The sequence below is a fragment of the Cupressus sempervirens genome, chromosome 5, assembly GCF_028749045.1.
Source record: "Cupressus sempervirens isolate cs-2001-9-10 chromosome 5, ASM2874904v1, whole genome shotgun sequence".
Classification (NCBI taxonomy): domain Eukaryota; kingdom Viridiplantae; phylum Streptophyta; class Pinopsida; order Cupressales; family Cupressaceae; genus Cupressus; species Cupressus sempervirens.
In genome coordinates, this window is record NC_143122.1 from 1055520045 (window position 1) to 1055548027 (window position 27983).

At 32.8% G+C, this 27983-nt stretch overlaps 1 pseudogene; it reads right to left on the reverse strand.

Annotated features, from left to right (window-relative positions):
* Positions 1-19: 19 nt before the first annotated feature.
* On the reverse strand, positions 20-27983 carry LOC149559589 (beta-galactosidase-like; annotated as a pseudogene).

Genomic DNA, 27983 nt, shown 5'->3' on the forward strand with positions numbered 1-27983 from the left:
ATAAAAAATATAAGAAATCTCACCAGCGTTGAGATAGCTGGCCACAATTTTTAGTACATTTCTTTGGATGAAAAGTTCCTTAATAGTTGTATCCATCTGAGAAGACACCATTGACATGATAAGAAGGCCAGTATCGTCCAATATTCTGACCATTTACCCATGCTTGGCCTTTACCCATTGTGCTCAAATCTAATCCTACTGGATCTTCACTAGCTAGTGCATCAAATGTTGCCTATACAGTAATAATTTAAATTTTAATGAAAAATGTTAAACAAAGTACACAAATTGTAACTGTGCAAACCTTTTCATGGTTCTCGTGGTTGTTGACACAATTGTAGATTTAACATTTAACATCAGGAGCATACCTTGTACCATGTTAGTGGCTGTCTCTGAAGGACAACTACTCCTTTCATCCATTCAACAAAGGAATGCCCATCTATTGTATGGAGATCCATTGATTCACCTTTCAAACCAACCTGCATGCACAAAAAATTAGATATGCATATACATAGAAAAATATTACAAAATGAGCTGGAGCTGTATTATCAATTATAATAAATCACAAGATTCCAAATAAGCATTTCTCCCAGAAATCTGTACCACACATTTGTAATCCATTCAATACCATTCACCCTTTTACATTTGAACTCCAAGAAACATCCTTTATGTCAAAAACTAATGCTCATATTCTTGAATATTAAGGAAGAAACTTAAGTTGTTCTAGAATCTAAAGAGAAAAAAATTAAAAGACACCTAGGTCCATTGGTCATAGGTAAAATGTGTAGAGTCATCATGTTATTATAATTTGCGAAGACATATATAGAAAAAATATGGTGTTGTCGGGATGTTTGGAAAGAAAAATAATTAATTTTAGTTCAAATTGTGATATATTAAGCAAAGTACAAATATCATCAACTTAGCAGGAAGACACAAAATGACATATTTAATCCAAAATTGATGACTTCAACTATGGTTTACTACTTATCCATTTGTGCTCTCAAAAACATGTATCATATCTAAATAATTTAATCAATAATTAAAAATTTAAATGTATATAAACTATTCTTTTCTACTCCAAATTATAGTATACTATTTAAGAAAACAAAATAACAAATTCGCATTAACATGGTTCATACCTAGTAAGACCACTTTTGTATCAACAAGTCTCATGTTCCCTCCTTAAAGCCACTAAGGGTAAGTGGACCAAGAATCCCTATATTCCAAGATTCAAAATGGGGTCCAATATTCTGTAACATAAACAGATAAATCAGGAATTAGTATCTAATGTGGAAAAGCATTATACTATTATAGTGACAACCAGTAATATTATATCTGATTTCATTTCACATAAACAACTAGTGACTAAATTCTTATACATGAAATTAGACATAAAACAAGATACTGGCATCGCTACACCTACTATTTTAACTTCTGCATCTGCCAAATAAGACAAAAATATAGAAGCAACTGCATATATGTGGTTTGAAGCAAACCTGTAAACCAATTGTCATACTCAAGAGTGCAATTATGTTTGTTCCAACCCTAAGCTTCACACCGGATGGATATCTCACTTTAGGGTTTTCCTTGCTTCCAAATTGAGAGCCTGTCAAAAGCATAAATCCAACATGAAAAGTCCTCCCAATTCTTAATTTCTATGTCTCAACATCCAAAAACCAAAAACAAAAACACAGACCAAACTAGCAATTATTAGTCCACTCTAATTGTCTAACTCAATAGCACTAAATTAGAAAACACACTCTGAATTCAGGGATGTTGGATGATCTTATACCTGCAAATTCTCCATTGATGAAAACATGCAATGCATCACATACTGAATCTATAGAAAGAACTAAAAGACCACCATTCTTTATAAAAGGCTCATCCTCACCAACTTCAACACTATACCATACATGATACAACAAACATATTAATATGTGAAACTGCTAATTTGTGCCCAACAAAAGAAAACTCTTAGGTTTGAATTAATTCAAGATTCTTGTTTAACAAACTAGATTCGTTTTCAACAAACAAAGTTACAAACTAACCATATGACTATTCATCAAGTAGTCTTCCTATCCACAATTCAACATTAAACATTTAGAATCTAGTGGAAGCATTAAATAATAGATCTACTTGGAAGAAAAAGGAAAATAATTGTTTATGATTTCCTTAAATATTCCTCTATTATCATAAGTAACATGTTAATATTTAATGGAGTCAAAAACTTAAATTGTTAAAATAGAAGAGCATTCAGAGCTTAGATACAATCAATATGGATACCATAAAACAAGTCAAATGTGAAGCGTAAATAAGAAGCAAGGAACAACAAGAAAAATATTTCCAAAAATGGAAAAGTTATGAATGCAAGAAACTGAATTAAGTTATTTCACAAAAAGCATAAGCATGCAAGAGATCAACTAAAGTTATCTTGTGATCTATGGATTAGAACGGAATTAATTTTCTAACATTTCTAAGATACAGTTACAAATCTCAACAATGTGAAAATCAGAACCAACAAAAAACAATCATTCTAATTGGTAAGAATGTTTGATAAAATATTCACCTCGATAACCATTTAGAAAACTATAACATTAAACAAAGATGTGGAAAAGGTATATCTCACCTCGTACTGTACCACAAGTAGTCGGTATTATCTCTTGTAGTGTTTATCTGCTCCAGCAAACCTATTGTAGTGAGAGAGCTATCCGCATTGGAGGTAACATATTCCTAGAATGATTCCCAAGAAAATCCCTTAACAAATGTCATTTTCATTTGAGTTGTTTGGACAACAACCTGTCATAGAGCATGTGAATTTATTAGTGCCATAAATTCTGCAACTCATGTGCAACTAAAGTAATTCAAATACATTCTATCCATGTATAGAAGAAATATAATGCACTCTAGAAGAGAGCATATTTTAATAAATAAATTTTCACTGTGAAGATGAAAAAATGCAGAAAATCCTTCCACATTGCTCCTTTCAGATAAGCATTGAGATTAAACAGTAACAAAAGTTTCATAGGCAAGTGTGAACATTTCTTTTAAACAAGATACTAGCACCCCTACACTTATTATATTATTGAGAGAGGTTCCAGTTTAACAAAGAAGCATGACATGAATCAATAAACAAAAAAGTACAGAGAAATCCTACACATTGCTCCTTTTAGATAAGTATCAAGATTAGCAAGGATAATTGCAATAAGAGTAGCAAGGATAATTGCAAAATATTCATACTTAACAATGAAACCCTCATCTTGTTAGGACTTGATCAAATAAGAACATGTAGATCGCAGTTCAAAAATGAAGGGCGTAGATAGTCTTAATTTGTAAGCATTTTGGCATTTTAAAGAAATTAACTATCACCTTGGCAATATTGAACACTAATTTTCTGCAGTTAGGGAGAATGCTAATAGACCAAGCAGGGATGTGATAGTGTCGATTGTTAAAAAAGACTATTGCATCAGAGTTTGCATCAAAATTTGCAAGGAAAGCAACACAACTTCCACGCCCTGTAGAATACACATAAGACTGAAATGATAATGTTGTCAGCTCATTGTGTTTATAATAGCATTATCAACTTCTTAATTTTTTTTCCCCTTTTTCGAATGAGACTTTAAAGTTTAATCTAAAAATAGTCTATAAAGTAGCAAACCAATCAACATGCTCAACTTACTTGCTAATAAGTGCCAAGAGAGTTAACTTGAGGATCACCACTAACTAAAGCAGCCTCACAAAGCTTTATAGCCTTGTGTAATTCCTTAAGATGTCCCCACTTTGGTTTCCTAAGAAGCCCTACAAAGAAAGGAAAATAAAAATAGTTCATGTTCTAATTCCTGAAGACTTTATAGTATTTTTGAGATACAATAAAAATACCAAGCTCAAAACAATTTACATGTTTAAAAATACTAAAGATCCAACTGATTTAATTTGACCCTAAGGTAGCAAGGAACTTAAAGCGAGATATAAACCAAACTGGAAAGCCCCTAAAAATTGATCAATAGCATTAATATCCACATTTAATAAACCATGTTGGGTGTTTGAAAGAAGAGAACCTCACATGTAATATAGATCAGTTACAAAAAATTATACCCAAAATTCCATTCGGCACAGACATAAGGACCAATTTGAAGGCTGACATATAATCCTTCTTGTTGCACTGTCTTCACAAACTTTACCAAATCAAATCTCCCCTCAAAATAGTACTGCAAAAGCAATAAAGCAATACAGAGTCAAAAATAACTTCAGTAGCTTTGGAACCTACAACATACTGTGAATCTAAATGCAACACTATACAACATGATGTCTTCCTCTCATCAATTGTAGTTTACCCCTACCATTTCATATATAAGAGCTCCACTTATCTTCATTATCTTTAGACCTACATGATGTCTTCAACTCGTTACTACAACATGTGAGTACCTAAGCCAAGTTATGCAAATCTAGTAACTACTACTTAAGGAAATAGTTATCGTTTATCCTCATAGGATGATTTAAATATCAAAAGAAGTAGGTATGTGGTTAACAAGTTTCCAATCACTTCTTGGCTATCCAATGAGAAAGCAACAGACTTTAAAATATACAAGCTCACAGCTATGATTTTAATAACCCATTCATGAGGCTTCCATGGACCTATACACTTAGCAGAAGTGTGCCAAATAACAAAGAGGTAGCATGCAACAAAAAATAGATTGTGCACAAACATAATGAAATATTTGTTGCCTTACGAATTCAAATTCAATTGTTGAATGACACTGAGAACTTTGTGCACATGTTATAGAAAAACTTGAATGGTGCATAGGCTTGTGCAATAGACAGAGGTTTGCACAAAGAATTGAACAATGATCAAAAACCATTCACCCTATGTAATAGTGCTAACAAATTGTACAGATCATGCAAAAGCTTTATCATTAACACACAAACTAAATTGTTTGTCTGAGCTAACACAAGGTACATAGAAAATTCTAATTGAAAGCAGAACAAAAGGGCAATAGATACAAGCCTTGAATTTGTTTGATGTGTATCTATTGAAAAATGTTCTAGAAATTTGCTAAAAGATAGATCAAGCCATACACAAAGGAGAAGCCTTTCCTTGCTCCATTTCTTCACAAGAAGAGCAATAGATACAAAAATCCTTGCCTTGCTCTATTTCTCCATTTCTAATCGAAAGTAGAATAGAAGGGCAATAGATACAAGCCTTGAATTTGTTTGATGTGTATCTATTGAAAAATGTTCTAGAAATTTGCTAAAAGATCAATCAAACCATACACAAAGGAGAAGCCTTGCCTTGCTCTATTTCTTCACAAGATGCCCTTGGAACTAGATAAATCTAATTTGGGCTCTTGAAAGTAGAGCCTTATTTTGAGCTACATCATGTAACATGCACATGGATATAATACTTGATATGTTAAAAAAATTCAAAGGATAAACTTTGTTGAGGTAAAATATATCAAATTGGAGATTAAATTTCGAGATAAAAAGGAATTCTAGAACTTTTTATTTTGGGTTCATGAATCTTAGAGCTCAAATGAAACCATATGGCTTTTACACTAATCTAGATTAATACAAAGATTAAATGGATATTCACATAGGTCTCCCACCCTAGCTCATAATATCTTGCAAGAGGAAACATGCCCATTAATAGCAAGCAAAATGGAGCACACCAAATTTCATGACTGTTCCAATCTCCAAAAATATATATGCCTACCAATTTACATTGGTTTTATGGTCACAATTTGCAACTTATAGCTGATGAATCCTCTAAGCATGTGACAAAATGACCCCTTGAACCTACCTAACACAAAGAGCTTATGTATGCGAAGGGAATACCTTAGCTAGGAGGGGGGTTTTCTACAAGCACAAAGGTTGCATCTAACCTTCAATGCAAGCAATAACTATCCAGTTGCCTATATAAGCTTTGATGGCCTCCTTGCCAATTAAGCAACTAAGGAAAACCATTTCATGAAGATCCACTTCATTGATGAACAACAATCCAAATATCCAACATCTCAGGAAAAATATGGAATTGAAATGAGAAATGGATATCCTGGTGGCCAACTGAAAGTAAGGTGAGTGAGAAATCATATACATTAGGTTAAAGTTTTGGTTATCTCTTGAAATGTTGAAATATGGTCAACTTCTAATCCATAAACATTGAAACTTGTTTTTGCTGTTTACATTTGAATTTGCTAGTTAAACTCATTTTATCATCATCATCAATATACTATGCTATTGTAGAAGCAAATTGAGATGTATCTGGGAATAATGATATTAAAATACAAGTTGGTTTATGGAGATGCCAACATGTAGCACATGTCCCTTATGTTAGTTTTATTGGTCACGTGTGAACTTGTACCTAACTGTTTGGGTGTATGCCAGCTTTGAAATTTTAATAGTTTGAAATTAAAAGCACTTTTCTCACACATAGTAGTTGGATGTTTACATCTTGTGGAGCTCAGGTAAGAAAAAGATATAGGAACTGATTGTATGCATTTGAGATCTCATGTTGCAAATATAAGTGGAATGCCCTCTTCCAATAAGGAGAGCATTATGTGGTATTTCCCTATCTCTAGGGCTTATCCTATTAATGAGTACATTTCCATTACAATTTGGAGTATTTCTATCATCCTTAGCTAGTTCTATGACATCTAATTTTAGAGTTCTGATTTGAGAAAATTGGAACATTTTTTTTTGTTGATTTTTTCCCAAACAGCTCATATTGTTGAAGAAGGCTACACACTCAGATAGGCCTTTAGTCAAAGAGATCTTAGATTCATTTGGAAGATAATTTCACAAGCTTCTTAAAAGATGGTTATGGTAAATATTTGTAGCAGCACAAAGGAAGTAATGGTCATCTAAAGTTGGCCTTGTGATCCTATTCTTCATTTACTATTTGAACACAAAATTAGTGCAAATTATATATATGTTTCTTCCTGCATCCGCATCCAAAAAAAAATCCCTGCTTTTGGAATCCGCATCTGAATCAATAACTTAGCAATAAAGGATGAAGTTGAGTTTGTTTCCCAAACCACAATGGTGGAATGGATACCCCTCCTATCCTTCACTCACAAAATCCCTCCAACGATCCATGCTTGCCAAGTGTGAAGTTCTAAACTACAATAAGGGATGAAGTTGAGTTGTGCTCCACATCACAATGGTGGAATGGATTCAATAAGAGATTCTATTGATTTTGTGTCCCACATCACAATGGTAGAATGGATAACCTTCCTGAGTAGATTGCATTACATCCCATTTTTCCATTATGGTCTTTTTTGGGGATTCAAGAACATGAATGTTGAATGATTAAGACATTGGTTAATCATTATATTAGGAGGATAAATTATGTCAAATGATAAAATTATACCTTTGATGATCTTGTTAATAACAAGCATTATATTTTACAAAAAATGTGTTGATATATGTATACACGTTATGTTATTCGACTACCATATACCGGGTTAATGCAGTGGATGTAGGAGAAGTGCTTTCCCTGAGTGAGAGAGAGAGAGAGAGAGAGAGAGAGAGAGAGAGAGAGAGAGAGAGAGAGAGAGAGAGAGAGAGAGAGAGAGAGAGAGAGAGAGAGAGAGAGAGAGAGAGAGAGAGTATCTCTAGGGAAAGGGAAGTAAATCCTACAGAAAATCCATGATCATCAAGAATATGAAATCACACATACTCACACACTGGCAATTGTTTTCAATGGAATTAATATGGTTAACTATTAATTTGCAAACTATAATCGGTTTTTTGACTTCTTATCAAGGTTTGAACTACTCTCCAAACTCTTGCAACAACATAGAATAAAATTTTGACTGTGTGATTTTCTTTGGTACTAAGTGATCCTCCCTGTATTACATCTATATCTTCTTAAGAAAAAATAATGTGTAGTTATAACATTTTTTAAATCTGAAAGGATGCTTTTATGTTTATTAATCCAAGAAACAAAATCATGCATACTTGTTTACGCATATATATTTGTCTTCAAGATTCGAGTAATATATAAATAATGGAAAATCAAATACAATGAACAATCCATTATCTAACATAAACAAAATCAGCCCTTTTAGAGTGAAACAAAGATATCTATAAAAGAATAGAAACTCACTGATTTTAGATCGCCTTTACGTGCTCCAATATGAAGAGGAGTCCAACTCCTGTCATCTATTTCATGGGGGTTGGGCATAGACCACCTGCAGGTCAACCTTCAAAATGAAAACTGCCTTTCTTGAGCCATAATACACCCAACTCAAATTCAATTCAGAAAAGTGTTCAATTAGATCTCTCATCTTATCGTCTGGAAATGGAAGATATCTACTAAAACTCCTGAAACTCTTATTTGTGACTTTTCATTTTTGCCTGATTTAAAAGATGAAGGAATGTTTCTAGTGATACGCACACCACTGCATCAAAAGCAAGAAAAAGGGAGAAGTTGGGGAGCACAAGTGACAAATGCAGAAGAAAACAATGTGAATCAAATGCCAAATTAAGAAAGCTCTCACACCATCCTCATGCTTCAGCTCCACCTCCTTCGTGCACGCTCTGTGAAACAATCAAATTGAAAATGATTTTTCATTTCAAAGTTAATCCTGTGTTGGTCAAAATTTTGACCAACACGGGTTTAGATTTTTTAAAAATGAAAATTTTCCTTTACAATCTAACCAATCTAAACCTTTTTTATTGATGGTCGAAATGGTTGGTCGAAAAATGAGGTCAAATGTAGTAGTGACTAAAACTACTGCTCCTTAAACAAAGTGGCTAAGAGGGGACACAAGGGACTGAGATAATAAGCCCATAACATATTGACTTGGATCTTCCACTTCCCACTTTGCTGCACTTGATGTTGATGATGACTATGGGAAAAATTTTGGGCATTGGAGTGCTAGTGCCAATGCCAATGCTAGTGGAGCCCTATTTGTGGTTCTTCTAATTTACCACTACCTATATCATCTAATATAGATGGTGATGATATTTTGTAAGTCCCATATTATTATTTTTTAAATGATGACTCACTATTGACAATTGACATTATTATTATTTAATTTTAATATATATTATAACATTTGAGTTTCACTAATATATCATTAGTATTTTGAACTGAAATACTGCTGCAAATATGCATATTTTATATTTTAAATGTTTTTGTATTGACGAACTCAACACTAGATTCTTTTTGATAAACTCCTCAAACTAGACTTATGAACCTGAACCCAAACCACTACGAAGGCCAGTAACTTAGATTTTAAGTAAACAATCTTTGAGAAATTATTTCTTTATGTTATGGCCCCATCTTGAGCATTGTTTTCTCTTGTAGGTTTATGCATACATTGTAGGAGTATCTTGCCTTTGTTTGACTTGTTATAGAAAATTATCTCCTACTCATTAATTGATGAGCTTAAGAAACTTTCTAATGAATGGTTCATAAGGTACAATATTTTGTGAAGATTTTGCAAATGGGGTTGCAAGCAAAGTGGGTTTAACTAGAGGAAACTTCGTAGTTAAGCGTGCTTGAGCTGCAGTAGTAGTGGGATAGGTGACCTCCTGAGAAGTCTTAGTGCTTCACCTCTATGAGCATCACCTAGATTTAATGAGTGCTAAGTGTTCCATTTATTCTCATGAGATATGGGTTTGGTGAACCACTACTCATCAAATATGGGTCAATGAGTTTGACTCAAAACTCACACAGTTAAATCCTGATAGTGATATCACAATTTGACTTCTTGTGGAAAAATATCTCCTACTTATCAATTGATGAGCTTAAGGGGCTTTCTAATGAATAGTTCATGAGGCGCAACACTTGGTGAAGGTTTTGCAAATGGGGTCGCAAGCAGAGTGGGTCTAACCATGGAGGAAACTCCATAGCTAAGTGCGCTAGAGCTGGAGTAATACTAGGATGGGTGACCTCCTAGGAAGTCTTAGTGCTTCAACTCTGTGAGCATCACCTAGATCTACTGAGTGCTAAGTGTTCCATTCATTCTCATGAGATATGGGTTCAGTGAACCACTACTCATGAAATATGGGTCAATGAGTTTGACTCAAAGACACAGTTAGATCCTGATAGCAATATCACAATTTGACTTGTGGAAAAATATCTCCTACTTATCAATTGATGAGCTTAAGGGGATTTCTAATGAATGGTTCATAAGTCACGACACTTGATGAAGGTTTTACAAATAGGGTTCCAAGTAGAGTGGGTTTAACCATAGAGTAAAGTCAGTAGTTAAGGTGCTCAAGCTAGAGTAGTACTGGGATGGGTGACTTTCGGGGAAGTCCCAGTGCTTCACCTCTATGAGCATCACCTAGATCCAATGAGTGTTAAGTGTTCCATTCATTCTCATGAGAGATGGGAACCACTACTCATGAAATATGGGTCAATGAGTTTGACTCAAAAATCACACAGTTAAATCCTGATAGCAATATCACAATTTGACTTGTGCAAAAATAACTCTTACTTATCAATTGATATGCTTAAGGGGCTTTCTAACGAATGGTTCATAAGGCATAACACTTGGTGAAGGTTTTGAAAATGGGGTTGCAATTAGAGTGGTTTTAACCATGGATGAAACTCCATAGTTAAGCGCACTCAAGCTGGAGTAGTACTGGGATGGGTAACCTCCCAAGAAGTCCCGGTGCTTCACCTTTGTGAGCACCACCTAGATCCAATGAGTGCTAAGTGTTCTGTTCATTCTCATGAGAGATGGTTTTGGTGAACCACTAGTCATGAAATATGGGTCAATGAGTTTGACTCAAAAATCACACAATTAAACCTTGATAGCAATATCACAATTTGACTTGCTGTGGAAAAATACCTCCTACTTATCGATTGTATCTTATCAATCATTGTTTTGAACATATATTATACATTTTATTAATGCTACCTGTTTATGCATAGGCAATTATGGATTGGAGTGGCAGTTGCAAGAAAGCAGTCTTGGTTCATTTCATTATAAAAATAGTTCTTCTTTGGTTGGGTCATAATATTCAACTAGCAACCTATGATCATTTTTTCCCATCGACATTCTCAACAATAGAAAATTGTGCAGAATCTTTTTGTAAGTCACTTGACTTGATTTGAATGAAGTTCTTATGTAGTTGATCAGATTATCATGTGTTGTTTTTCAATTGATTCTAAGTCTTTCTTATCTATTTTCAATAGTAGTAGTTACATAGAGGGGATGCAGGGATATGCTGATAAACTTAAAAACATTTGGAAAATGCTTCTGTATAGTGAGTAGCTACCTTTGCTCTTTGAAGAGCTATCCTTGAGTTTTCTTTTGTGTTTCTGATGTCATAGACACACCTACACAACCATTTGTGGAGCTTTCGCACAAGAAAATTTATCATATGCAAGGCTTCCTTAAATGTAGCACAACACAAGATAGAATGCAGATATGAAAATGCTTCTTATTCTAAAATGGCTGCACAGAGTGTTGGATTTGAGTAGCCCATCTACAATTTCATTTTTTTCACATGGGTTGTAGCAAATACGATTAAAAATTTGGGATAAAGTTCTAGATGCTTGTTGGAGACACAGTTCAATTTAGATAATAGGAAAAGAAGATAACGAGTTCCAATCTTAAAGTCAATATATCAGATCAAAAGATCAAAGCTTGTTGTATAGAGAATGATTCTTTTCCTATGTCTATGTATATACATGAGAAAAGATGGGCAAAATTTATAGGAAAGTACCGTGAATTTTTCAAATTCTTTTCAGTGGTATCTCCTTTGGGTACTTTGCTTTGAGGGGTCTGCTGCAGGTTTTGTATTTTTCCTCATGGTATTGATTCTATTTGTTGACACATAAGGCAGTAATCTACAGTATAGTAGATAAAAGTATTTACCAACTACACTTAATGCATTAAGAGAAGATTCATTGCAATTCAAGCGCATGCAATAATTTTTATGAGTTGTTTGATTTGAAGGGACATTTGACATTAGATATTTAGGTACTATCTTCCATCCTGCCATATATCTTTGGTCTTGGCCTAAAAATAAAAGAAGATCCAAACTACTTACCTGGATTCTGCTTCCAACGACCAGCCAGAGAAACCAAAGATTTGATGAAGATCCACACTTATCAAATGCGTAGCTTATTTCCTCCAAACAGAGCTTTGTTTCCTCATCTTGTGAGCAATTCTTTGTTGCTTCGTGACCACAATCTTTGAAGTGAAAAAGAACTTGTTTGACATAGAGAGGATGCTTACCATCATGACAAGTGCTTTCACACAGGTGACCACATTGGAGAAGAGCCCTACAAGGCCATATGTAGAACAAAGGATTGAAAGAAGATGCATATTTAATGCGTAGAACAAAAGGAGGGTCACAAGGATATCTTGGATAACAAAAATATATTTTCTCGCTCAAACAATGCCATTCTTTGAAATCTAACAACAAGTTGTGGTTGCCACAAAAATATAGTGCTCCTCTTGCTCGCAATATAGAAACACACAACCTATTTTGCTTTGCCAGATCAAGCTAATTGTTAAACCATATACATTTCATTTATGATAACAATCAATTTTGAAAAGACCATATTATGAATTATTTTATATATATATATATATATATATATATATATATAATTATAACTTTTTGTAAAATAGTTTTCAATATGGATGGAGGGAGAAGAAATCCAAGAAAGATGCAATTGAGAAGGAGGAGCAACAATGGATGAGAAGGAAAAAATAGATATACCCCATCAATCAACTTATTAATAATTTTTTTAAAACTTGTCAACATTGAACTCCTAGTTTTACATATTTTTGCTTCACATGTTTTTTAAGCTTTTGATTATGTTGTGAATCTTCTTCTTTTTTTTAAGGATGACTTTGTTTGCAAATATACCAAATCCTATTTCATGTTCTTGTACTTGCCATAGGCTAGTACTATTGCATTCACCTTGCATGTTTACTCAATTAGGTTAACGTCAACCTACCAATCACAAATAATGATTTTTGAATTATTAAAATATTTATAAAGTTTTGTTATTGATTTATAAGTTTTATATTTTATAAAATTATATGATTGGTTGATTTGGTTTTGCATTATAGGAGCCCTTTTTTCGAAGGTTCTCATATTGCAATATTTTCAGCTAAAATTTATGGCATAGAATATGATTAATACAAATTGTGAAGTTATTTTGAACAAAATCAATTAGGATATTGAATTAATATGACTATTAGTTTTACACCACATTTAGCCTTTACCAAATACTAAATCATATACATTTCATTTATGATAACAATCAATTTTCAAAAGACCATATTATGAATTATAATATGTATGTATGTGTATATATATATATATATATATATATATATATATATATATATATAATTATAACTTTCTATAAAATAGTTTTCAATATGGATGGAGGGAGAAGAAATCCAAGAAAGATGCAATTGAGAAGGAGGAGCAACAATGGATGAGAAGGAAAAAATAGATATACCCCATCAATCAACTTATTAATTTTTTTTTTTAAACTTGTCAACATTGAACTCCTAGTTTTACATATTTTTTCTTCACATGTTTTTTAAGCTTTTGATTATGTTGTGAATCTTTTTTTTTTTTTTAAAGGATGACTTTCTTTGCAAAAATACCAAATCCTATTTCATGTTATTGTACTTGCCACAGGCTAGTACTATTGCATTCATCTTGCATGTTTACTCAATTAGGTTAACATCAACCTACCAATCACAAATAATGATATTTGAATTATTAAAATATTTATAAAGTTTTTTTATTGATTTATAAGTTTTATATTTTATAAAATTATATGATTGGTTGATTTGGTTTTGCATTATAGGAGCCCTATCTCATATTGCAATATTTTCAACTAAAATTTATGACATAAAATATGATTAATACAAATTGTGAAGTTATTTTGAACAAAATCAATTAGGATATTGAATTAATATGACTATTAGTTTTACACCACATTTAGCCTTTACCAAATACTAAATTCTAAATGCTATATCATATTTCAAACAAAACTCAAATGCAAAACCTCATCAACCTTGTTTGCTAAACAATTTTCACTTCCAAAGTTGATAAAGGGCCACACCACCCTTACTCACTCACAATCAAGAAAGCAACAATATGGAGACCAATTAAAAAAAATGCTTCATAAGAAATTTTATTATACTTGAAGATCCTTACAATACCCACAAGATGATATCAAGTTTCTCCTTGAGCTTCCACTCCTCGAGCTTCTCCTTGAGCTTCTTCTCCTCAAGCTTCCCCCTTGAGCTTGATTACAAATGATAATAAGCCTTGCTTAAATAGGCACTTCTAACCCAAGACATTACAAACACAACCAATGTGGGATAAAAGGTAAATACAACTACCTTTAAATAAATATTAAATTCTCACCCAAATACAACTAAGCACCCAACAATTATTAAATACATGATTTATCCAAAACCTTCTAGAATTTCCACCTACACCTCGATTAATGGAATGACAACTATTTTTCTTATTTTTCTATTTTATGCCACCTATGCACCTCGAAAATAGAAATACTCTTTTCCTTTCTTTTCACTTTTTTATTTTTTATTATTCCTCCTCTAATTTTCGTCACTTTTCTCTCTCCTCCACAATTTTTTTTTTTTTTCCTTTTTCTATTTTTTTTTTTTTTTCAATAATTTTCCAATGCAAGATGCTCCTGCATCAAAAGTTAAGTATGTTATGGATTTGAAGTTTTTTAACTATTCAAATACTTTATATGACTAATTAGCTTAATATATTAAATTACCTAACATGATTGTAATTGGAGGGACTATATTATTTGTTTTTTACTAAGTTTCTGAATCATATCATAAAAGTTGATGCAAAATAATTCTTTTGAACTTTTCCAAAACTTAATATCAAAATCACAACCAAGATGAAGGTTGAGGAGGTTAAAAAATATTAAATAAAAAATCCTAAAAAGAGATATTGGAATGATGTCAATTGATCAAATGCTTTATTTTTCAGAGATGTTATTCACATATTGAAATACTCAGAAGAAAACTCCATTGAAGTGCTGGTTAAACAAAGTTAAATGCATTGTATGTATAAAGACTCGTTTATTCTATTTTAGGGTGGGAATGTTTTACTTACTTTTAATTCAATGCTTATTTATACAAACTATTATTATGTATGCTATGAATAAAAGAAATTGTGAACTATCTATACAAAAATTTAATATAATCAGTCAAGTTGATGTAACATATTTGATATCATGTTCAATTTCTAAAATATTTTTCAAAATAAAATGTATCCTAGACTATGTATCAAACTGGTTTTTGCAACAATCATCTCTATTGAAAGGGATTTTTAACAAAATACTCGATACATTTTTTCTCAAATACGCACACCCCAAATTAAGAAAACTTAATTTGTAAATTCAACTTGTGTGTTTTTATCTTGATTAAACTTACAATAATATCTCATGGCAAGTAAAAAAATGAACCCTATATATACGCAACATTGGCTACTCCCTCCCACACACCTACATACTTTCACTACAAGTTATATGTGAGAAATTTATTGTCCGTCATTTTCATGGCCTATTGAAACTCTATGATGGATTTCTTTTAGTTTTAGTTAAAAACAAAAAATCATTTCTCAATAATAGTTAGTGTTCATGATTATGATGCACAATAGTTTTGCTAATCTTCTAATATTGCACAGGATTATCAAAATGAGTATTAATGTATATATTTTTTCACATAAGATCAAAAATTGAGATGAAAAATGATTGTTAAATGTGTTGTTTTATTTATGTATTCCACTCACAAAAATTATTATAAAATCTATTACGGCAAGTTGATAAATGACTAAAGCCTAGATTAATTATTCTTATTTATTGTAATTAATTATTTTTATATGTTAAATGAATTCGAACCCTAGACCTCCCACATGAGAGGCTCACAAGTTACCATTGTGTTGTAGGCTCTTGCCTTCCTCAGTTCTATTTTCACCTCTTTTTTCTTTTATTCTTATTTCTACACTATTTATTTTTCTAATTAGTTCTTTATATATTTTTTAAGTGATTTTTTCATTTTCTATTAAAGAAATTTAAAAGTTTATTGTGTGACAATGAAAATATTTTAAACTTGGATGTTTTTAGCCAATCTTCAACTAAGATTAAACCATATAAATTTATTGTGATAAATTTTCTATTTAACTAAATACTGACAAAATTTTATATTTGTAGTATTGATAGTGATAATTGTCATATGCCAAAAAAACTATTAATACAACCAAATTCTTTACACTATCATATAACTTTATACTTTGAAATTTATTAAGAAATTTATATATTGTAGAAGTGAATAAATTAATATATTATATATTGGTAATTAGCTTAAAATTTATTATTTTTATATAAAATGAACACTATCAGTTATTAAAGTGGCCATTTTAAAATAATTCAAAATATAGTCTTATAGTAGATCTTAGTATCTAGAATATCATTTCATAATAAAATTATTATAATGTCAATTTAATCCTAGAAGAAGATTATGATTAAAAATAAAAAATGGTAGTTTTGATAGTATTGATACTGCAAACACTAAAAATTTAAAAAAATGGAAAATTTAAACTATAAGTCTTAAGTGGTTGATATTGTACTATAACATTTTATTTTTCTAATTGTAATTTAGAACTTCATGTGTTCATTTGATTAATGTGTAGGTGTATATCAATGGATTTATTTCATCTTTCACCTTTACATAAAATTCATTCCACACACACACACACACTTCATGTATTCATATGATTAATGTGTAAGTGTATATCAATGGATTTATTTCACCTTTAGATAAAATGCATTCCATTTATGAACATGCGCATTCCATTTATGCACATGCATGTGTGCATGCACACATGCACACAAACACACCCATATTCATACAATAGGGAAAACTTGTCATTCAAATTTTTGTTGGTTTTCTATGTTCTAAATATAAGATTCATTAAATCTTTATTCTTTAAATATAGTTTGTGTCTTATTGTATGTCCAATAATTAAATTCTAAAATATTTTAGTGTTGTATCACACTCTTGTTCTATAATATTGTTAGAAAATTTTATTAGTTCCTGCCACTAGCAGGAAACTATAGCATCCAGGAGATGCCCATTTGTTTTTGTAGAAGCACCTATTAGAGCAAAGAATTTATTTTGAGAGCTATAGACTTTTATTGTTTTCATGTTGAAAAATAATTTTACACTTTAAGACATTTATAATTTCCAAATTTTTCATTTGTGTGTACAATGAACAGGCATCATTTCATACAAATTGAAATTCTTTTATATAGTGTTATGAAATTGTGTAAGGTTAAAGGTGATTTCTTGAAATACTTATGCAATAAACACTATCATCCCATCTTATCAAAGTTGTGCAGAGTTTATAATCCCTTTTATTGCATACAAGACACTCCACCTTTTGTTTAACTTACTGATGAGTTAGACAATAATGTCAGAAGATGACATTTTTGTCTGAATTTAATGTTTAGAGAGAAATTTGCAGTAGTTACATGTTGTATATGTCAAACATTCATTTCATGGTTAACTAAGAATAGATAAAAAAATTAATAATGTTATCTTATTACACTAAAAAATCCAGAAATTAGCACTACAAGCATCTAGAACCATCTTTTCCCTTTGAATGCCAGTTTTGAGAGGAGTTTGAAATTCATAAAAAAACCCTACACCATTTGCTTATTCAACTTTATGGATTTTAGTTCCTCGGTGCTATTCCATTTTTACATTTTTGCAATGTTTATTGTTGATATCTAGGCAACTCTCTTTTACTTAGTTAAGCAAAGTTTTTTGGGAAGAATTTTTCTATGTTGTATTTTGTTTATTTTCTTATATGAATAATGTATTCCTTCATTTCATATTGATATTTGAAATTGAATCTTAGTAAAGAATTCCTACTCAATGAGGACCTTTTTATTATTATTTTTGTGATTTTTTTAAAGAAATGTTGTTTTCATTTAAGAATTGATGAACTCTAAGATTATTTTGTGTTGTTGACAAACATTTTTTCATAGTTTGGATTTTTTTAGGGAAATTAGGTTTCCTATTATCATATTCATATTTTGCATTCCTTGAGGGTTTTGGTCTTTAACTAATTTTATCTTGTGATAAGGTAAATGTTCTTTTCTGTGTCCTTTAATGGATCTCTAGGCATTTTCTTTAAATGTTCACATCTTTTAAAGGTTCTTTCTTATCATTTCTCTAGGGTTTACCTATCTTTCTATCACTAAGTTTTCTTTTCTAAAATCATGTTGAACAAGAATTTGATATTTTTAAATATATATCTTTGTGCATCTCTCATCCATTCAATGATGTTCTTGGGCTTTACACCACACATTTGGATCTTTTTCTTTCAACTTCATGGACAGTAATGCATTATTGATGTAGCCCAATAATAACTTAGAAAAAAATCACACAACACAGAAATTACAGAATGCCAGATTGTTCATTAATTTTTCCCAACTCTACTTTGCCTCTATAATGAATGAAAATGCCTACTTATTACAATTTTGAAAATTACCATATTTGGAATTTTTTTGGGAAAATAAGATTTTTCCATTTTTGGTAATTTTCAAAACCCATCCTACAAATTCTAATTTTTCCCAAGAAAAGCCCCCAACTAAGGCAAGATGAATTTCCAACTAATCTATGAAATCAAGAATATGATTTTAGATTTATTAAAAAAACAACTTTCTAAAAAATTGGAAAAAAACACAAAAAAATCCAAATTCAAATGTCAAGATGAAATTTTAGGCTCCCAGAAAAATGTTGTGATGCCCACCTATCGAGCTAAGCTCATCAACAATCCAAATAACTCCTCCTCATGCAACTGCCTATAAAATTTCAGCCAAATCCCACATTCGAGTCAAAATTTATGACCCCTGGATGCTCTTGCATCATTCTCCCCTGCTTGAAAAGAACATAGCTCTTGCAAGTTTTGGTTACCTCCATTTAGGCTCATCCAGCTTTTGCAAATCCTATTCTATAATCCAAGCACTATCTATCAATACCAACCCTTTCCATTGCACAAGAAATCTTTTGTACTTACCTTGGTGAGTTTGAATAGTCTTCATATTGAGAATCTGTGCAACCTTTTCCCTTTTCTTGATGGGGATGGTCTGTGCCTATTCGACCAAATCCTCCTTTTCAGTAGGGACATCATCACCATGGAAAGTATATAAACCAAAAATATTAAACACAGGGGATATGTCAAGACCATTGGGAGCTCTACCTCATAAGCATTATCATTTATCTTCTTCAGAATCTTGCAGGGACCAATTTTCTTATATTTTAATTTATGATATAGGTCCTGGTAGGAAACTTTTCCTTTCTGAGATAAACCATCACTAGATCACGTACAGTAAAAACCTGATACCTTCAAGTAGCATTTGTGGAAGCTTTGTACTAATCATTAATGTCTTGCCTTTTGTCTCACATCTTCCTACAACTAGTAGAGCTACTCTGCAAAGTCTTCTCCATCATCACTGACTCTGTCACCCAAGGGAAGTTGCACCAAATTGAGAACACCTTGAGGATTATGACCATAAATAACTTGAAATGGTGACTTACCTGCTGACCTATTCACTGAGTTGTTATACACAAATTCTTCTTGGGGCAATGCCAAATCCCATTGTTTGGGATTCTCTCCAACAATACATCACAACAAATTACCCAAACTGCTATGGAAAACTTTTATTTTTCCATTAGTTTGTGGATGATAAACACTATTGAACTATAACTTTTTCACCATCTTCTTCCATAAGGTCCTCTAGAAATGACTTAAGAACTTAGTAATTTGATTGGAGGTGATCATTTTTGGAACCCCGTGCAATCTGAATATTTCAAAAAAAAAAAACTCAACCACCCTAGTGGCATCACTAGTTTTCTTACAAGCAATGAAATGAGCCATTTTTGAGAATTTGTGCACAACTACAAAGATAGAGTCATTACCTCATTGTGTATGTGGTAGTCCCAATACAAAGTCCATACTAAAGTTTTTCCATGGTCTAACTGGTATTGGTAATGGCATGTACAATCTAGTGTTTTGGGAGTCCCCTTTGGCTACTTGATAAATTTGACACCTTTCCACAAACTTGGTGATATCTCGCTTCATCTTTGGCTAGTAGTACTTATCTGCTACCAACGCTATTATTTTATCCTTCCCAAAATGCCCAACCATACCACTACTATAAAATTCTCTAATAATATTTTCTAGCATTGAGCCTATAGGAACACACAACTACTTCCCCTTGAATAAATAAGCATCTTGCATAAGATACCTTGAATAGTGTTCATGTGCCTAAGTATTGGATTCTTCAAGTGATCAACAATTTCCCAGAAGTCACTATTAGATTCATACAAATTTTTTATTACATCAAATTCAACAACTTGTGTTTCCATGATGGTCAAAAGAATAACTCGCCTACTCAAAGCATCTGCAACTTGATTTTGGTTCCCTAATTTATGCTTTAAAACAAAAGTAAACCCCTGTAGGAAAGAGACCCATTTTACATGTGTAGTGTTCAATTTCTTTTGTGTGTTCAATTATTTTAGAGTAATATGGTCTATAAACAACACAAATTCTTTGGGTACTGGATAATTCTTTCAGTGTCTCAAAGCTTGCACAATTGCACAAAATTCTATATGATGCGTAGAATATTTCTTTCGCGCGTTATTCAATTTTTCACTAAAAAATGCAATGGGCCTACCTTCTTGACTGAGTATAGCACCAATTCCCACATTTGAGGTATCACAGTCCACTTCAAACACTTTATCAAAATCTAGTAGGGCTAGTATTGGAGCTTTAGTGACCTTCTTCTTTAGGTATTGGAAATTCTCTTCGGCCTATTTGGTCCATGAAAACTCCTAACCCTTAGCATAGTATGTCATAGGTGCTACAATGCTGCTAAAATTATGAATGAACTTTCTATAGAATGTAGCCAAGCAATGAAAATTTATCACCTAGGTGATACTATGTGGACTATGCCATTCAAGAATGGCTCGAACATTCTCTAGATCCATCTTGACACCATATGCAAAAATGATAAACCCCAAAAAAACTAAGCTTGCTTGAATGAACCTACACTTATTCAAATTAGCATAGAGTTTCTCTCTTCTCAATACCCCCAATATGATCCTTAGGTGTTGTAGATGTTCTTCCCTTCCCTTACTAAAAATTAATATATCATCAAAATAGACTACTACAAACTTACCAATGTAGGAACACAACATAATGTTCATGAGTCTCGTAAAATTACTAGGTGCATTGGATAAACCAAGAGGCATAACCTTCCATTCATACAAACCATCCCTAGTTTTGGAAGAAATTTTCCACTCATCCACCTTTTGGATGGGAATCTAGTGATACCCACTTCGTAGATCAATCCTAGAGAAATGTGTTGCTCTAGCAAGAACATCCATCATGTCATCAAAATGTGGGATAGGAAAATGATACCTGATGGTTATCCTATTGATGGCTTGACTATCTATGCACATCCTCCACATTCCATATTTCTTTGGGGTTAACAATGCTGGGGCGACACATGGGCTCATGCTTTCTTGTACTAAACCCTTTTGTATGAGATTGGTCACCTATTTGTCTAATTCTACATGTTGTGTTAGACTTATTTTATGTCCCTTGATTGGGAAGACTTGCTCTTGGAATAAGATCAATATGATGTTAGATATCTCATTTTGGGGGAAGTCCATCAGGTAGCTTCTCTAGAATAACATTTGAATATTCTTCCAACACCATAGCTGCTTCTAGTGGTATAGTCAAGTCTTCCTCTTTCCCCTTTTGTACTACCAATGCATAACAACACCCTATTACTTTCATCTCCTTGACAAGTTCTTTTTCAGATAGCATACTTTCAATTTTTCCATCACCCCTGAGAGGTAATAAGATTACCTTAGATCCATCCTTCCAGAAGGTTTAAGTATTATTTTCCCCATTATGAATAACCTTTTTTTCATACTACCAGGGGTGACCCAAGAGGACATGGCATGCACCGATTAGAATCACATCACACCACAGCTCATCCTTGTAGACCTTTCCTATGGAAAATTTAACAAGGCACCTCTTATCTACTGTGACTTCACTTCCCTTTTTAAAGCATGCAATCTAATAAGGATGAGGGTGCTTTTCTCATTGGAGATTTAGTTTCTCCACCATTTTTTTAGAAACCATATTCTCATAACTATCTCCATCAATAATTACTTGACATCCCTTCCTCCTAAGGTACACCTTGTCCAAAATACATTGGTTTTGAGCCATGAATTATCAATGCCCTTCTCCTCTACATCCTCCTTGGCTGAAATAATCATTTTCATTTTCATCATGAGACTTTCTCTGATATTAGGAGACACTTCTTTTTCGGATCCTCCATTGCCAGCTTGGGATAGGTTCACTCTCGATGGCCCTCCTTGATTTCTATCTTGCATGTTAATTTTGGAACACTTGAAGGCCTTGTGTCCTTTTTCTCCACACCTAAAACAAGTGAGAGGCCTTCTCTAGTTTTCCTAGCCTCTTTCGCTTCCATAGCCTCAACCTCTCTGAAATCCCCTTCCTCTTTCTTGATTTGGAGGATCTTACCTAGTGTCTATATATTTTTTTAGATCCTTGAAAAGACTATCCCTGACCATTATTAGAACCTCCCCTTAATGGAGTTGAGGTACCCCTTCAACCACCTATATTCCTCTGGATATATTTCCTAATCTACTTGTCTTCAGCCTTTAGAGCTAATTGGTAGGCTTCCTACATACTATCAACATGATGCATGCTCAGTTCATCTTGGATAGAGAATTTTAGCCATTCATATATCTAGTAGCCATCTGCTCATTATTTTCTTGATGCTCTATGTGCATGGATAGCTTGTAGAATTCATTTGTATTGTCTTGCACTAAAGACAAGTTTTGCTTCAAATTTTGGAATCTATGAAAGAGGGTCTGTGAATAATCCATGGGTAAGAATTTTTCTTTTAGCTTTTTCTCCATCTTGCTCCATGTCTTAATCTTTTCCTTTTCCTTTCAAGTTTGTTCCTTTTGGAGATGATCCCACCATATCATTGCATGCCCTTTTGATTTTGTGCATGCAAACTTCATCTTCTTTTCTTCTTTTATAGGCTTCCATTCAAAAAAATTCACCATCTCATTTAGCCAGTCTAATAGTTCTTATAGCTTAAGACTACTAGCATAGTCTAAAATATCAATCTTTATTGCTTCACTTCTTCCTTCTAAAGCCCTAAGAACACTATCTTCATAGCTCATTTCTTACAACCTTTCACCTATATTTCCTTCATTTTTATCAACATCTCTTCAGTTTTCATCTTCATCATATTCATTCCCTCTTGGTATTCCTTGATTATCTAGTGACTCATTGAGTTGTTCAATCTCACTCTACATATCCAACACTAATCTTTGCATCGGCATGACACCTCTCCTTCCTCTTCCTCTTCCTCTCCTAGCCATCTTCCCACTCTGATACCAAATGATGTAGCCCAACAATAACTTAGAGAAAAATCACACAACATGGAAATTACAGAATGCCAAATGGTTCATTAATTTTTCCCTACTCTACTATGCCTCTACAATGAAAGAAACCACCTACTTATTACAATTTCTAAAACTACCATATTTGGCAAATTTTTTGGAAAAATGGATTTTTCCATTTTTGGTCATTTTCAAAACCCATATTACGAATCCTGATTTTTCCAAGAAAAGCTCCCAACTAAGGCAAGATGAATTGCCAAATAATCTACAAAATCAAGAATTTGATTTTAGATTTATTTTAAAAATAACTCTAAAAAATTGGAAAAAAACACAAAAATCCAAATTTGGAGGTCAAGATGAAATCTCAAGCTCCTGAAAAAATGTCGAAATTGCCACCTATAGAGCTGAGCTTGCTAGACAATCCAAATAACTCCTCCTCATGTAGTTGCCTCTAAAATTTCAGTCAAAACCCACATCCAAGTCAAAAGTTATGACCCCAAGATGCTCCTACATCAATTATATTTATAGATTTTTTGAAAGTCAAATTCTTTTTAAAATAAAAAAATTTATTGTGTAAATGGTGTATGCTACTACTTTTGTGGGTTATTAAATTTGATTGTGTATGAAAGCAAGTTTTTTTTTCCTCTAAATCAACCAGTAATAAGTGTTGGTTGGCAAGCGTCAGATCTAATTTTTCAACCAATAATAAGCATTGGTTGGCTGGTATCAGGTCTATTTTTTCTAGTTCTAGAGGTTTTGCGCATTATGCACAAGAGAAGGATAAGTATATTTACATATCGCTCCTATTTTATTTTCGCAAACACATTATTATATCCCCAAAACAATTAAACCTTAACTATTTTTTATCATTTTTAAATTACCCATATATTGTAAAATTTGAAAAAACCAAAGCAGATCTATGTTAGGTGTATTTATAGAATGTGTTGGTAAACATGCTTGGATTTATTAAAAAATAATAATAAGTGTTACTAGTTAGTGTGAGATAAACATAATATCTTGCTTGATGTTTGGGGTTGTTTCGATCCCTTACTTCCAAAATTTACACTTGAATGTTTTATTTTGATCAAAATTTTGTGTCCTTCTTTGGTCTTGATAGATGTTTCTCTACTACTACATCTCAAATGTGAATGAAATGCTTTGGGTAATTCAATATTACTTGAAAAAATGGAGTTAAAATGTGTTTACTATTAGGCCTTTTTTTAAGCATGTATAAATCAATTTCTAAGGTTTTCTTTTCAGAAATGGTCAAACTTACAGAATTTGTCCTTTTCAATTTTTTGCAGTAGGATATATAGCAATAGAGCTGCACAACACTACACTGAGCATCTCATCTCATGGAATTACTATGGCACTTATGCTTTAGACCTAGCCACTAATGCTTTAAACAATATTAGTAACTTTCCAAATAGAGACATCAATGTGTTAATTATAGAAACATGTGTGTGTGTGTGTGTGTGTGTGTGTGTGTGTGTGTGTGTGTAGCATTACTTGTTAATCTGGATTTTACCATCCATTTCTACTGACTATATGTTGTGGTTCACTTTTTAAATTTAAAAATACTCTTTAGTTAGCTTATAATTTCTCATTAAGTGATTTCATTTTTTCAAAAGATACAATGTGGTTAGTTTGAACAGAAAGTCTGCAAATTTCAAAATTTGTGGCTTTATAAGACTTTCTATTTTTTAAGTGTTATTTTCTTTCACAAAATTCCTATTGTACATCTATATTAGAATTTTTTAATATCATGGTGCAATATGTTAACTATATGTTTGTCTCTATACAAAGCAATAAATTAAACTAATTTACATGTACATCAGTTGAAAACTTAATGATAATGCATATTCCATTTTTTCCATAATTTTTATAAATATTAAACTACCTTGTCCATCACAACTACATGTCCCCTTCCAAGTACTATGTATATTTTTTTCTCTTCCCCATATCATACTAGCTTTCCCATTTCATCAAATATTTCACCATAATCATTTTGATTTTTTTTGTCCTTCTAAACTTGGTGACTAAAGAGTAAGTTTCACAAGAAGACCATGTTGCCTCAATAATAATATTATCATATGTATTTGAAAAAAAAATTACCAATCAGGATAGCTAACACTTGAACAATCCAAAAAGTGTCTTTAGCACATTTGCATATTTCTAATAGTCATTCAGTTCTTGAAAGAAGTTTTATTCCTTTTAAAGAAAGACAAAGACACTTTGTATACCATTAATTGTCAATATAGATTTTCTTCCACGATTTAAAAAACTAGATAAAAAACAAAATTGAAAAGAATATGAAATGATGTTGAGATGCTAAAAGATTACTTGTGAATATCAATGTAAAAAGTATGCAATGGCTGTATTAAAATTAGAGTGACATAAATGTCATGGTAATGATAACATTTTAACATTTAAATTACAGTTAATTTTTTTACAACAAATTTGATCCAAGTAGCTTATGAATTATCATGACATTTGATTTTATTAGAAATATTTTACTGCCTATGTACCTTGTTTCAAATATGACAACTTCACTTGTTTCTTCCTAATTAAGTGTTGTCTATGGATTTATTTGTCATTTTAAAATAATTTATCAATGTTTTTGATAAGATAAACAGGCTTTGAAGGGACCCTAAAACCCTTTACAAATCAAGATTTTTCAATGAAGCCCAAACCAAACAAACTACAGTCCTAAGGAATAACGGGTCACAAAACAAAAGTGACTAGAGTGGCATCACAAATAAAATAGTACACCTTAGCCACACAACTAGGTTTTGAAGGGTGCCTGAAACCTTATATGAAGCAACAAAGGAGAAAAAATTCACCAAACAAAAGGTGACCAAAGTGGCAAAACATAAAACAAGACAATAATAGCCACAAAAATAGGTTTTTATTGAGCTCCTAAAACCCCAAAATGAAACACACTTCCAAGAGCAAAAGGCCACAAGAGCCAGGGAACAACTGGCCAAAAGCCAGGTGAGTCAGACTTTCCCTTTTGAGCCTTTCTTGGTGGACCTCAGTGCCATGTCAAAAGAGGGAGTGGGTAGCTTTTCCTTTTTTGCCTTTACTGTAGTTCATCCTTCCTCCACCAAACTAGTAGCCTTCTGCCACCAAAAATCAGCACCATCACAGCCAGAACCCAAAACCCCAGATGCCAAGGAAAAGGATGAAGAAGAGGAAGTGACAGCAGAAACCTGAGACAAAATAGTGGCACCTAGCAAAGGTATCACAAGAGGAACTGCCTTGGAAACACTAGAAGAAAGACCAGCTACCATGCCTAAGGGAACCAAAGGTGGATCCAATGACAAGAATTCATGAGAGGGCAGATCAATAGAGACAAGAGCAGAGTGCAATCTAGAAACTGGGTCTAGAGACGGACCTGTTGTCACCACTGAAGGAACCAGAGGAGGGGATAGAAAAGAAACATAAGCATAATCCACCCCAGAGATAGGGACAATAGCAGGAAAACTAGGAGTAGGAACATAAACCAAAGACTAGCTAGTAGTCACCATGAAAGGGGTAGAAGGAGGAACCTTCTTCAAGATGCCAGGAGAAGAAGGAATCTGAGAAGAGTTCTCAGTAGCCTTCTCATATGTGTAGTGGGCATCTGAGACCCCATTCCACCAAGAAGGGGATAATTTTTGTCTAGATTTACCTGAAGAGCACCTGTTAGCCAAGTGACTAGTCTAGAAGAATATTCCAAGAACCAAGAGGAGAATCCATTGAAATCATATCTGGAAGTCCCTTAGAAATGTCGATCTCAACAAGAATGCAAGCAAAAGTTGATCGATACAAGCCGACAGAATCTGAATCAAATTTCATGAAGTCTCCAAGCACATTCCCCACCTCCTCCCAAAAAGGATCCAACCAAAGAGGAAAGGGAAGGTTCAGCAGCCTTACCCACATAGGGATCTTATTAAAAGTTTCAATCGAAGGGTTGAAATCCTTGTGCCAATTTTTTTCCATCAAGGGAAACTTCCCATCCCAAGAGAAATTATTGCTGAGGATGGCATTTCTATCATCTACAGAATCAAATTTCACAACAAAAAAACCCCTTGCCACAGGGTAAATCTGGGCACTCTTCAAAATGAATGGTTCCCAAACACGGGATATCCATGCATGCAAATTTGAAAGATAGGGCCAAAAACCCTTAAAGTGAAAGATAGCAACAGAAGCCATGAAATCCTTCAAATTAATAAAAATCTTATCAACTATAGAAGAATTTAGATGAAGCCTTTTTGGGTTACATACCACAACTAGCATAACAGCACAGAACCTCGAAAGCATGGTATCACAAAACCCAAGCTACACCGTTTGACCACCAATACCAGCCTCACATGCAACCACATCAGCATAGGAAATGGCTGAACCACCCACAACTCTAGGTGCAACCCTTGCTCGATCAATAGAAGAAAAAGCGACTGTAGCAAAGCCAGACACAAGAGAAGAAGCCGAAGCAGCCAT